Source organism: Ictalurus punctatus, chromosome 28 (assembly GCF_001660625.3).
Source record: "Ictalurus punctatus breed USDA103 chromosome 28, Coco_2.0, whole genome shotgun sequence".
Classification (NCBI taxonomy): domain Eukaryota; kingdom Metazoa; phylum Chordata; class Actinopteri; order Siluriformes; family Ictaluridae; genus Ictalurus; species Ictalurus punctatus.
Genome location: NC_030443.2, coordinates 9,616,259 through 9,628,921, shown reverse-complemented (window position 1 = coordinate 9,628,921; position 12,663 = coordinate 9,616,259). Strand labels below are relative to the sequence as shown.

General features: G+C 41.1%; 1 protein-coding gene across 1 annotated transcript in view; it reads left to right on the top strand.

Annotated features, from left to right (window-relative positions):
- Positions 1–313: 313 nt before the first annotated feature.
- ntmt1 (N-terminal Xaa-Pro-Lys N-methyltransferase 1) overlaps positions 314–12,663 on the top strand; it is a 51,195-nt gene continuing 38,845 nt past the window's right edge. Inside the window, exon 1 of the mRNA XM_053676784.1 lies at positions 314–317. The gene's annotated coding sequence lies outside the window, so the exon portion shown is untranslated. The remainder of the gene's footprint in view (positions 318–12,663) is intronic.

Genomic DNA, 12,663 nt, shown 5'->3' with positions numbered 1-12,663 from the left:
GGACCAATTCTGGGCTTGTTTGGGGGAGGGGAACATAATCACAGGTTTGCGTTCACATAGAAGAACACTTTCCGAACCGTGGCTCGATTGCACAATTCCATACGTCAGTTTTGTGCATGCAAGTTTGCAAGGAACAAGGACCTGATCTTGTATAAGAAGATTATTAGCCATTTTCCATGCTGTTTTCAGCCCAAGCGCTCAGGGCAAGGTGAGCTATTTTCAGTAACCGTCCTGCAGTACTATGAAAGTGTAGCTTTATTAGGTTAGGCCTATACTGTTATGTAATAGTGATATATAAATGTTTCCCATCTTTCCCAGTGAAGGGTAACACAATTTGTCAAAAAAAAAGCTGTCGAATATATAAAAAACAATTCGGAGATTTCAGAGATTTTATGTGATGTGGCCTTATGTATTTGAATGCCATCATTACTCCATATAAATATATATATATATATATATATATATATATATATATATATATATATATATATATATATATATATATATATCAATAATGTGTTTCATCTCCTTCATGGACTATGATAACCCTTTCCATGCCATCATGGAATGTGAAATAGGACATAATGCGACAAGTTTAACTGATCAGGTTAATCAGAGAGAGCTTCCACACACGATAATGACTGCACCAGGGAAGCAAGCCCTACATCACCATTTTCTAGAAGATCATTCTAGAGGATCAGTTTTCTGGACCGCATCAAACATCCCAAACTCTCAGAGTAAATGGCCCAGAGTCTGGAAAAAACCTCAAGTGTGGAAACTACCTTACAGGAGTTCACTTTAGATTAGTGTTTATTTTCAAAATGTACAATGAAGAATACTGAGGATCAGAAAAAGATAATACATTTTTCCTTTACATTTTGAAGTTACTAGCCATCAATCAAACTTTGTGGTTCAATCCCACAATCTGCATTGTCTCCTACAGCTAAGCATGGCTAATGTGATAAAGTGGGCTTCCCTTGCTATATCACACAATCCTTACTGTTGGGTGACCCTTTGCATTGCAAAAATAGACCCTTTGCATTCTGCTCAGTTTTCCACATTCAACACTACTGTCTGGTGGTATGAGGCTAATGTGCTCAAGTGGGTTTCCCTCACTGTACAGCACTGAGTCAGTTTCTTTCTGTCACCCCTTTTATTCTCCCTGCTGGTCCATTCTCCCTCTGCATTTTCTCTCTAAACTCCCACCTTCAGCCAGACTAGTGGTCTTTGGTTACATACTGCCAGTGTATTCAAGTGGGTTCCCCTCCATAACACACACTGCTCTCAATTTAGTTGCCAGGTTAGCTTGTTCAGTGACTAACAAGCCATGCTGAAAGACTTGTGCTCCTGCACCCAATACTGGAACCTTGGGAACCTGAAGAAGAGTACCAATTATGTGTGTACTGTCTCAGCATCCATCTTAAGGAAGCAATCTTCAGTTCAGACATCCCTATGCAGACTGTGTGGAAATTTAGATTTAGACCCTGATTAAGTGTTGACTCTGACTCAAGTACCACAGCCTAAACAACTTGCTAGTCGCAAACGTCCATATCCATGGACTAATAAGCAGAGTAAGTCTTGCCCGGTTTTCCTTCCTGTTTCTCATCTGAGGAGTGCACAATTGCTATGTCTATGTTTTTAGGGGTGTTTATAGGAAATTTCTCCAAGTGGATATTGAACTGATATGACACTGCATATTGCAAATCTTCTCCTTATGGGCATCAGTTGAAGGCATGTGCCTTCATGATGTTTGCGTTGCTGCCTGCACATCACTATGTGTCTTCTCCATCAGCTTCAGGGTTAACATCACTCCTCCCACTGATGTGAGTGCATTAAACACTTTTTCATACAGTGTGTCAGTACCTCATATAATTGTGGCATACATTATTAAGGTCATGCTCAGCAGCCCTGGTGATTAGGAGGGGTGAATAGAACACAGTTAAAGGTTTCCCTGTCATTTAGAACCAGTGCTGATCTAATAGGAACTGTGCAAGAAGGTTCCAGGTGGCTACCTTACAGTGGGGGAAATAAGTATTGGACGTGTCAACATCTTTTTCAGTAAATATATATATGCTACAAGGCTAATCACATGAAATTTTCACCAGACATTATAACTCAAGAAATCTGGAAATATAAAGAATTCACAACATTAAAGTCCATAAATAATGATATGTGTAATAAAGTGGAATGACACAGGAAAAAAGTATTGAACACACTAACTGAAATGTATTTAATACTTATTGGAGAAGCCATTGTTTGTAATGACAGCGTCAAGATGCTTCCTGTATGAAGAAATTAATCGGCCGCAGTATTCAGGTGTGATTTTGGCCCATTCTTCTAAACATATTGTCTTTAAATCTAGCTCAATTGGATTCAATTCAGGTGATTGACGGGGCCATTCTAACACCTTGATTTTTTTTCTCTGAAACTAATTGAGAGTTTCCTTTGCTGTATGCTTTGGATCATTGTACTGCTGGAAGGTCCACCTACATCTCATCCTCATCATCATGGTGGATGCTAGCAGATTCTTCTCAAGAATCTCCCAATAAAGGGCTCCATTCATCGTTCCATCAATTATATGAAGTCTGCCAGTACCATGTGATGAAAAACAGCCCCACACCATGATGCTTCCACCTCCAAACTTCACTGTTGGTATAGTGTTTTAAGGGTGATGTGCAGTGCCATTTCTTCTCCAAACATGGTGTGTAGTATGACAGCCAAAAAGTTACATTTTGCTCTTGTCTTAACAGACTACACTCTCCCAGTATTTCATAGGCTTGTCCAAATTAGTTATAGCAAACTTTAAACAAGCTTCGACATGCCTTTTTACATGCATTTAGTAATGGAGTCTTGTGTGGTGAGCATTAGCAGTGGAGTGCATTGCCTACTGTTTTCTCTGTGATGATGGTACCTGCTGCCTCCAAGTGTTTCTGGAGCTCTTTCCGAGTGGTCCTTGGCTTTTGGGCTACTCTTCTGACTATTCTTCTGACTCCCTGGTCAGAAATCTTGCGAGGAGCACCTGTGTGTGGCGGGTTGATGACGGAGTGATGCTACTTCCACTTGCGGGTAATGGCCCCAATAGTGCTTACTGGAAGATTGAGAAGTTTTGAAATACATCTGTATCAATATGTTTTGTAACAATATGGTTCCGAAGGTCTTGGGAGAGCTCTTTGCTTTTACCCATCATAAGATGTTTCTTGTGTGACATCTTGGTAAAGAAAAGCCTTTTTAAAGACCATCACTTTACTAACCCAGCTGATATTAATTTGCACAGATAGGGGGTATAATTACTTACAGATTTCAGCTGATTCCTTGCCTTACCTTGCCTTTGAGAATCGCTTTTTCTTAGTGTGTTCAATACTTTTTTCTTGTGTCATTCCCCTTTATTACACATAACTTTATTTATGGACTTTAATGTTGTGAATTCTTTATATTTCAGGATTTCTTGAGTTAATACTGATGTCTGGTGAAAATTTCATGTGAATAGCCTCATTGGAAGTATATTTACTGAAAATGTTGATGGGTTCAATACTTATTTCCCCCACTGTATTTTGCTTTTCACTAAGATTAGCTAAAATAGCTACCTGGCTAGCTTAGCCCACAGGTCCTGAGGCAAAAATATTATGATGAATATGATGTCATTCTGTATGTCAAACATGATTGGTCCAAAGCTGTGGAACTTATATTATGATATTGCAAACTGAACTCATATGTATTTTCACCCACAATTCACTTTTATGCCGATTTTCTGACAAAGTCTTTGGTTTAAATACATTTTCTGAAAATTTTACTTTACAGCTTTGTTTACACTAGAGGGGTTAACCATTATACATCATGCTTTTGAGTTCAGAAATGTAAAGATCTAAGCTAGTGCATTAATTAATGGACTTAATTCTTTGTGATTATTCTATGTATTTATTTATTTATTTATATTGTAAGGAATGTTAAGATTAAAAAGATTATTATGTATTGTCATATCTGTGTTGAGTGTAAATGCTTTGTGCTTGAAGCTTGAATGTATGTATGGCTTATTCTTCTGTGTCATATTTGATTTGTGTGTGTTTCTCTGTGCACATATCTTTATCTTCTCTCTCTCTGTTTCTTTTAATCATAGCTGGTGTTTGTGCGTGGTGGCAGCATTGATGCAGCCTGGAGAAAAGGGAAAGATGAAGAAATAACAACTGTGTTTACATGCAAAATAATCTGTTAACTGAAAATAATCAGATTTTGGCAGTAATTTGGTAATAATTCATGCATTTCCATGAACATAATTTGAGAATAAGAATAAGGGAAAAGTAAAGGACTACACAAAGATGTGAGATGAGAAGATGGATGGAGATGGAGGTTTGTGGAAGAGAAAATGGAACTAAACAGAAAATGGCAGGTAGGATGTGTATATGTGCGCGCAGATGTGTGTGTGAGAGTGTGCATGTGTGTGTGTGTGTGTGTGTGTGTGTGTGTGTGTGTGAGAGAGAGAGAGAGAGAGAGAGAGAGAGAGAGAGAGAGAGAGAGAGAAGGAGAGAGAGAAAGAGGAAAGGAAAGAAAGGAAAGAAGTATATGAAGCATAGTGAAATGAGCAAACCACAGAGAAGCCAGTTCTAGAAACAAAGGACCAGGGTGATGCATGGTATATGGAGGGTATAAATATATAGAGGTAGTGTTGAAGAACGGATTAGAGAAAAAAGGAACAAATGAAAGAGTAAGAATCAGCAGAAGGTGGTTTTGCGGTCCTGAAGCCTAACGTGTGGAGGAGGGAGGAAGGGAGGGAGGCTGGGGATGGGAGGGCTAGATCAATAACTAATTTCAGTACTGGGCCTTAGTCGGACTGCTTTCCAATAAGCCCTGGACATAACGAGTTAGCTTGAATAGCTGTGCGACTCTCTCTCTCCTTCTCTCTGCATTACTCTCTCTCTTTCTATCTTTCTGTTTGTCTCTCTCACTCAATCCCCCTCCCTTTCTCTCTGCTTCTTGTCTCTCAGGGCCTGGTGCTGGCAATGGCTGGATCGATCGGCTTCTCTCTCATTCTCTCTCTCTCTCTCTCTCTCTCTCTCTCTCTCACACACACACACACACACACACACACACACACACACACACACACACACACACATGCAGAAGCTCTTAAATGAGATGCCTGTGTGACCGGGTGCTGCTTTAGGCCCTGTGGAGGTGAACATAATACCAATAGCTACTGTAATAATGGATTGCTTTTTTAGTAATGATATTACAGATGAGTGTACAGTGTACACTTTGGTGTACGTGTGTGTATGTGTGTGTGTGTGTGTGTGTGTGTGTGTGTGTGTGTGTGTGTGTGTGTGTGTGTGTGTGATCCCTTTCACAGTGACAGCTTTTCATAGAATTATGTGTATGAATGTCTAAGAGTTTAGTAATAATACCTCACCACTCATCTATTGAATCGACTTAGATATATTGTGATCCAAGGTTCATGTTCTGTTCTATATGTTGCACCAAAACGTTGTTGTAAGATGCACAACGCATTTTTATACTACATGTCTGTACTGCATCTAAAATGCCACTTCAGACAAGGTACCTAAAATTTAAAGGCATGAATTAAAGGTAACCTATTATGCAAAATACACTTTTACATGGTGTTTGAACATAAATGGGCCATGGGCCATGGTTGGATCTTCCAGCTGGACAATGATCCAAAACATACATCAGAATCAACACAGAAATGGTTTACTGACCACAAAATCAAGGTCCTGCCATGGCCATCCCAGTCCCCTGAAAACCTGTTTAAAACCCATAGAAAACATCTGGGGTGAACTGAAGAGGAGAATCCACCAGCGTGGACCTCGAAATGTGAAGGATCTGGGGAGATTCCTTATGGAGGACTTGTCTCAGACCCCTGGCCATGTATTCCCCAACCTCATCAGGCATTATAGGAGAAGACTCAGAGCTGTTATCTTGGCAAAGGGAGGTAGCACAAAGTATTGACTAAAAGGGTGACAATAATTGTTGCACACATATAATTAACAAAGTTTTTTTTATATATATAAACCTGTGATGTGTTTGCAATTGTTTGATATCCATGAGAGCAGAGTATTTTTGTGAATTTTTTTAATAAAAGATCAAAAGGTTAAACAATAAAGATAATTTTTCACAGCCTTCTTTGCTCATATTTACCAAGGGTGCCAATATTAGTGGAGGGCACTGTACATCTATCTCCTCTCCTCATTGTGCTCTCTCTCTTTCTGTTTGCATGTACATACTGTACATACATGTATGCAAACACTCACCAGTTACTTTAATAGGAACACAATTGTACATTCAGGCAATTATCAAATTAGCTAATCAAGTGGCAGCAGCATAATACATAAAATCATGCAGACACAGGTAAAGAGTATCTGCATTAAACATCAGAATGGGGGGAAATGTGCTCTCACATGGCATGGTTGTTGGTTTAAGTTTTTCAGAAACTGGTGATCTCCAGGTATTTTCACACACAACAGTTTATGACAGCAGTGGTCACCAACCCTTTCCTGCAGGTTTGATCTCCAACCAAAATCTAACACACCTGTTTTAGTTGATCAAGAACCTCTTAAGGCAATGATTAGATGGTCAGGTGGGCACGACTTTGTTTGGAGCTAAAGTCTTCAGGAAGGTAGAGCTCCAGGAACAGGGTTGGTGACTAATGATTTATAGAGTTTCAAAGAATGGTGTAAAAAAACAGAAAACATCCAGAGATCAGCAGGTTTGCGGCTAGAAATGCCTTGTGGATGAGAGAGTTCAGAAGAGCATGGGCAGACTGATTTGATCTGACAAAAAGGCTACGGTAATAAATACTCTGAAATAAATACCCTATACAACTGTGGTGAACAGAAAAATTCTCAGAATACACAACATGCTACAACAACCAAAGACTACATCAGGTCGCACTCCTGTCGGCCAAGAACAGGAATCGGAGACTACAGTGGGCACAGGTTCACCCAAACCAGGTACTTTAAGATTGAATAATGTTGCCTTGTCTCAATTTCTGCCAGAATATGCAGATGGTAGAGTCAGAATTTCTCATCAACATCATGACTCCAGGGTGCACGGTGGCTTAGTGGTTAGCACGTTTGCCTCACACCACAAGGGTCGGTGGTTTGATTCCCGCCGCTGCCCTGTGTGTGCGGAGCTTGCATGTTCTGTGGGGACATCCTCTGGATGCATGGTAGGCTGATTGGCATGTCCAAAGTGTCCGGAGTGTGTGAATGGGTGTGTGATGGATTGGCACCCTGTCCAGAGTGTACCCTGCCTTGTGTCTTCTGGGATAGGCTCAAGGAGGATAAACCTGACGCTGAAGGATAAATGGTATAGAAAATGGATGTATGGATGGATGGATGGATCGTGAATCAATGAATCCAACCTGCCTTGTGTCAGTGGCTTCTGGTGGTGGTATAATAGTGTAGGGAATGTTTTCTTGGCACACATTTGCTCCCATACTGAATGTCACAGGATATCTGTGTATTGTTGCTGACCTCATGTATCTGTTTATGTTCACAATTTATCTTATCATGGCTACTTCCAGCATGTTAATGCAAATGCACCATGTCTTAAAGTCACCAAAAACTGGTTCCATGAACATTACAATGAATTCAGTGCACTCAAACAAACTCATCGTCACCACAGCTAATCTTAATGTTGACTAAATAAATCTAATCACCACAGTTAGCTCTTGCACACAAGCTTTGATTTTTGTAGTTTTTGTAATGTAGTATATAAAACTGCAGCAAGTAATACAACAATTCTTTGGCTTTCATTTTATAAAATTTTCTTCTAATCTGCAAAACCCTGATATATGTGAATATTACACATTTCCCGATACTTACTTAGTTGTAGATTACGTTCAACATTGGAGTATGCAGTTTCATAATTTCACCACCAGATGGTGCTGTCATGTGAAAAACTGATTCTCAGTTGTCAAATGGTTCTTCTCTCTCTCTCTCTCTCTCTCTCTCTCTCTCTCTCTCATATGTGTTTTTCAGACACAGTATGATTGTGTGTATGGGTGTATCAGAGACCTGACACATATATCAAAATCTAAAGCACTGGAAATGTACGACTCTCACACACAAATTTATACACACACAGGCACTCTGTTCTGAAAACACACATGCTAAACTCTGCCTTCAGCACTATTTACCATACAAATGTTTTTAAGAGAGCAGTAGAGCCAGACATAAGAGCTCTAGAGATGGTGCTAAATTGACGTTTCTCTCTCACAGAAGATCTCTAACTCTCCCATTTCATGAAGCTTCTAGCAACCCAAACTGGCTGTACGATGCAGTACAGAGCTCTGCAACATGTCACTTTCAGTAAATTAACTGTGTCATGTGGGAAATCACTCAGTGAAGTTAAAACCATCTTGTGATCTTAGTATTCCAAAGTTCTGTCTCTCATTCATTCTTAATCCAGGTAGAACTTTATAATGTTATGGTCAGAATGTGTCGTTTACATATCTTTATTCATTTAGATAGAGGATAATATTGTTACTTGTAGTCAGAGGTAGGTAGAGTAGGCAAAAATTTTACTCAAGTACAAGTAAATCTCCTTATAAATTACTCATGTAATAATAAGTCATAATAATCACTTGAGTAAGAGTAATGAAGTATCCAATGAGAAGAGTGGCAAGTGGCAAGTTACTAGTTACTTCAGATCTGATTAAAATGAAGGGAAAATCCTATATCTCAGATTACGTGGAGAACTGTAAGTCACACTCCTCCTTAAAAGTCTGTCTGTTCTGTTTAAATGAATAAAACCTGGTTCAAGATGAAGCAGCATATCCCAGTCCTGTGATGGGTACAATAACAAACAACCTGACATTCTCAACACATAATCTCTCTCTCTCTCTCTCTCTCTCTCTCTCTCTCTCTCTCTCTCTCTCTCACTCACACACACACACACACATACACACACACCACAAGTGTGTGTGTGTGTGTGGGTGGGTCTGGGTGTCCTACATCCTCTTGCTTCTTCCCCTCTTCAGGACTAAGCCTCTAAAAAAGTAAACGGTTGTTGCGTCCACACTCAGACCACTGCAGTGTATCGCGAGACAGTTGACCTCATTATACGTGATATAAACTAATTATTAATACTACATATATTCATTAACATTTCATGGTAACAGAGCAATGCCACCGAATGTAGTGAAGAAAATTTTTTGTGATTAAAAATAAGTGAGTAAGATTATAAGTATGGCCAATTAAACCTACTCTTAAAAGTACTCTTTTTTTTCAAAATGTTACTCAAGTAAATTGTAACAACATAAATGTGGCACGTTACTACCCAACTCTGCTTGTAGTCAAATAGATTTATTTGACCTCATGTTGTTTAAAAGTGGGTAAGGGCAAGAGTCATGGCATCTAAAAAATAGAATTACTTGTAGTCATTTATTATTAATTTCACTGTGTATCCTTTTTACAGTGGATCCCCCACCTCCACCACCCTTCTCTCTGCAGTTATTGCATGGTTGGTGCTCTGCTGGCGATGGAGAGTTCGCCTGTGTGAAATATTAATACGAAAATGGCTAATACATTTTTGATGACCCAACAGCCACACAGCACCCAGCCAAACTGCTGGCTTTAAAGGTATAGTGTGGCCGAAAATGTACTTTATACAATACAAATGTCAGTCAATACATGTTTAGTGTTCAAAGTTTGCCTCTGTACTGTTGCTAAGAAGCTAACAAGCAAGGGAAGCTTTAGCATCTTGCAGATTGCATATAGAAATTATTGCAGTTGTCTCAAACAGCTTTGTTGAGTTGTTTAGTATCTCAGATTAGCTTATGTGTCTGGAATGGTAGCCGTTTATTTGCATGAAACACAAGAACTAGAAAACATTCATTAGAATTAAGTTGAGATCATGAGAAAACAACTTTTTATGTCGAGATCACGAGAAAACAGTTTTTTAATGTCGAGATCATGAGAAAACAACTGTTTTTATGTCGAGATCACGAGAAAACAACAAAGAAAAAAAATTAATAATGCATGGCCACTAAGGGCTTCCCTAGAATCACTTATAACATACAATTTGACCTAGATGTTTGGCCTCATGTTTGCGTGGTTTGCGTGATATTTTCTGAGGAAGAAACGGATTCAGTGTGTAAGTTTTATCTCAACAACATACAGTACTTTTGTCCATTTTTACTACAAAACTACACAATGTTGGACTACATCACCCATAAGCCATTGCACGTCACATGCTCACTGCACATACCATGTCACATGACCACGAGCACCTGAATCTTCCATCCATCCATCCATCTTCTACCGCTTACTCCTTCCTCAGGGTCACGGGAAACCTGGAGCCTATCCCAGGGAGCATCAGGCCCAAGGCGGGGTACACCCTGGACAGGGTGCCAGTGCACCTGAACCTTGTTGTTGTCTAACTGTATAGCACTCCTTGTCAGTCTTTAGTTGTTAATATAATTTTCTCATAACAAATTCATGTTGTTGTCTAGCCTTGTTAATTATCATTTTATTTTGTTCTCAACATAAAAAAGTTGTTTTCTCGTGATCTTGACATAGAAAAAGTTTTATCGTGTTCTCAACTTAATTTTGTTGTGATCTCAACTTAATTTTCTCATGATCGACATAAAAAAAATTTCCTTGTGATCTCGACGTAATTTTCTCTTTCAAAGTGAACTCCACATTGCGTTAGCTGAACGCTGTGGAAAGTGCCCTCATGTGTGAGCGGTATCTGAAGCTTGTGTAACATCATGCCTATTTATAGGCCTGCCTTGATCAGGTGACGTGGCAATTTAGCGCGTCGCATGATATATAAATGACACTTGTGAACCACACCGTCAACCTTATTATCTTCAGCAAGACTGCATGTAGCTCGTTTGTATAATGCTCACAAATAGACTCTTAATTTCCTCTCCATCTTTTCCAGAAAAAAAGAAAAATATCTTTTCTTTTCTGTCCCTTTAAACAAAAGTAATAAAAGTATAAATGAGAGAATTCAGGAAGTGTATTATGCCTTGCTCCTGTTTCATCACGGGGAGGACTGCACACTTTCTGAGTGAAGTGTCTAGGTTTGGAGCATGCCATGGCAGCCCTCGAGAGGTGTGACTGTGCGCATTGTGAACACCTCACAATTAGGCAGCTCTGCCTGCGGGTTTCAGAGCCTCATGGATCTGGTCGGCCGCTGCCATGGCAGCCAGCCGTCTCAGGTCCAGGGGATCTCTCGTATGTATCTGGAAGTGGAGTCGGAGATGAGCACCGCTCTATCTCTTGCTCTGTCTTCCAGGTCCAGCTCTCCGCTGGTTTTTGGAGCCCGTGTTGCGACTCCTCCTTCCGCTATGGAAAGCCAAAAAATTTAAAAACCCAAACACACACACACACACACCTACACACACAAACTAATAATAATAATAATAATAATAATAATAATAATAATAATTTTTCTCTGACTCCAAGGAGCCAGGAGGGTGTGCTAAAATCTGAGAGCAGCATATAAAGAGCTGCTTGAAGTAATTACTAAGGCTGGATGAGCTTTTTTCTCCCCAGTGAAATCCTTCACAATGCAGCAATCTCCCATTTTTTTCCAGAAGTGCATTACAAAATATCATGCTCCTGGGGGAAAACCATGCATAAACCGTATTTATAATCCCGTAATTATTCGGCCATGGTGGGGAATGAACGGCATGGCTATTTAGCTATGCTGAAGGTGGAGGAGGCGGTGCGAGCTACCTCTCTCCATTGAAATCAGGTAATTTAGGGGGGCCAGCTTTGCCATCCAAGCCATGTAAGGCCACCGTGGCGTTGGTGGGCACATCGGCGCCTGAAGGAGACCCAAGCCCAGCAGGCCTACTTGGCGCAAGACGAGGGGGACGCCACAGCCGAAGGTAAGCCACACACAAACGCTAACCCCATGTTGTCTGTGTTCCAACAGGTGAACCGGCAGGGAAATTTTGGGCAGGAGCAGAAGGAAGACGACCGCCTGAAACACTGCTGGGCCCAGGTGCGACAGATAGAGGGGGGTCGACCAGGACCCTGACCAGAGGCTCCCATCCTCCTTCTTCCTCATTCGGGGCGGCCTCCTCTACCAATGAGCCTGTCGCCGAGGGGAGCTCGTGGACCTCCTGGTAGTCCCCAAAACCAAAACACAGACACTGATGCACCTGGCCCACAGCCATCCTCTCGGCGGCCACCTGAGGCCATGAAACACCCTGGAAAAGCTAAGGGATCTCTTTGTCTGGCCAGCGATGGATGCAGAAGTCCAGAGCTTCTGTAAACGTTGCCCCCAGTGCCAGCGCACCGCCCCACGGAGGCCCCTGCCGGCTCCCCTTATTCCTCTGCCTGTCATAGGCGTCCCCTTTGAGCGGGTTGGTATGGACCTCGTGGGGCCACTCCCCAAGTCCGCCCAGGGTCACAAGTACATACTCGTCATCCTGGATTACGCCACCCGATACCCTGAGGCAGTGCCCCTCCGCAAAGCCACCTCCCGCAATATTGCGAAGAGCTGATGCTCCTCTTCAGCTGTGTGGGGATAACAAAAGACATCTTAACCGACCAAGGTACACCTTTTGTATCCAAGCTAATGTCTGATCTGTGTCGGCTGTTGCAGGTTAAGCACCTGAAAGCGTCCATCTACCATCCCCAGACTGACGGGCTCGTCGAAAGGTTCAACCAAACCTTAAAGCAAATGGTATGG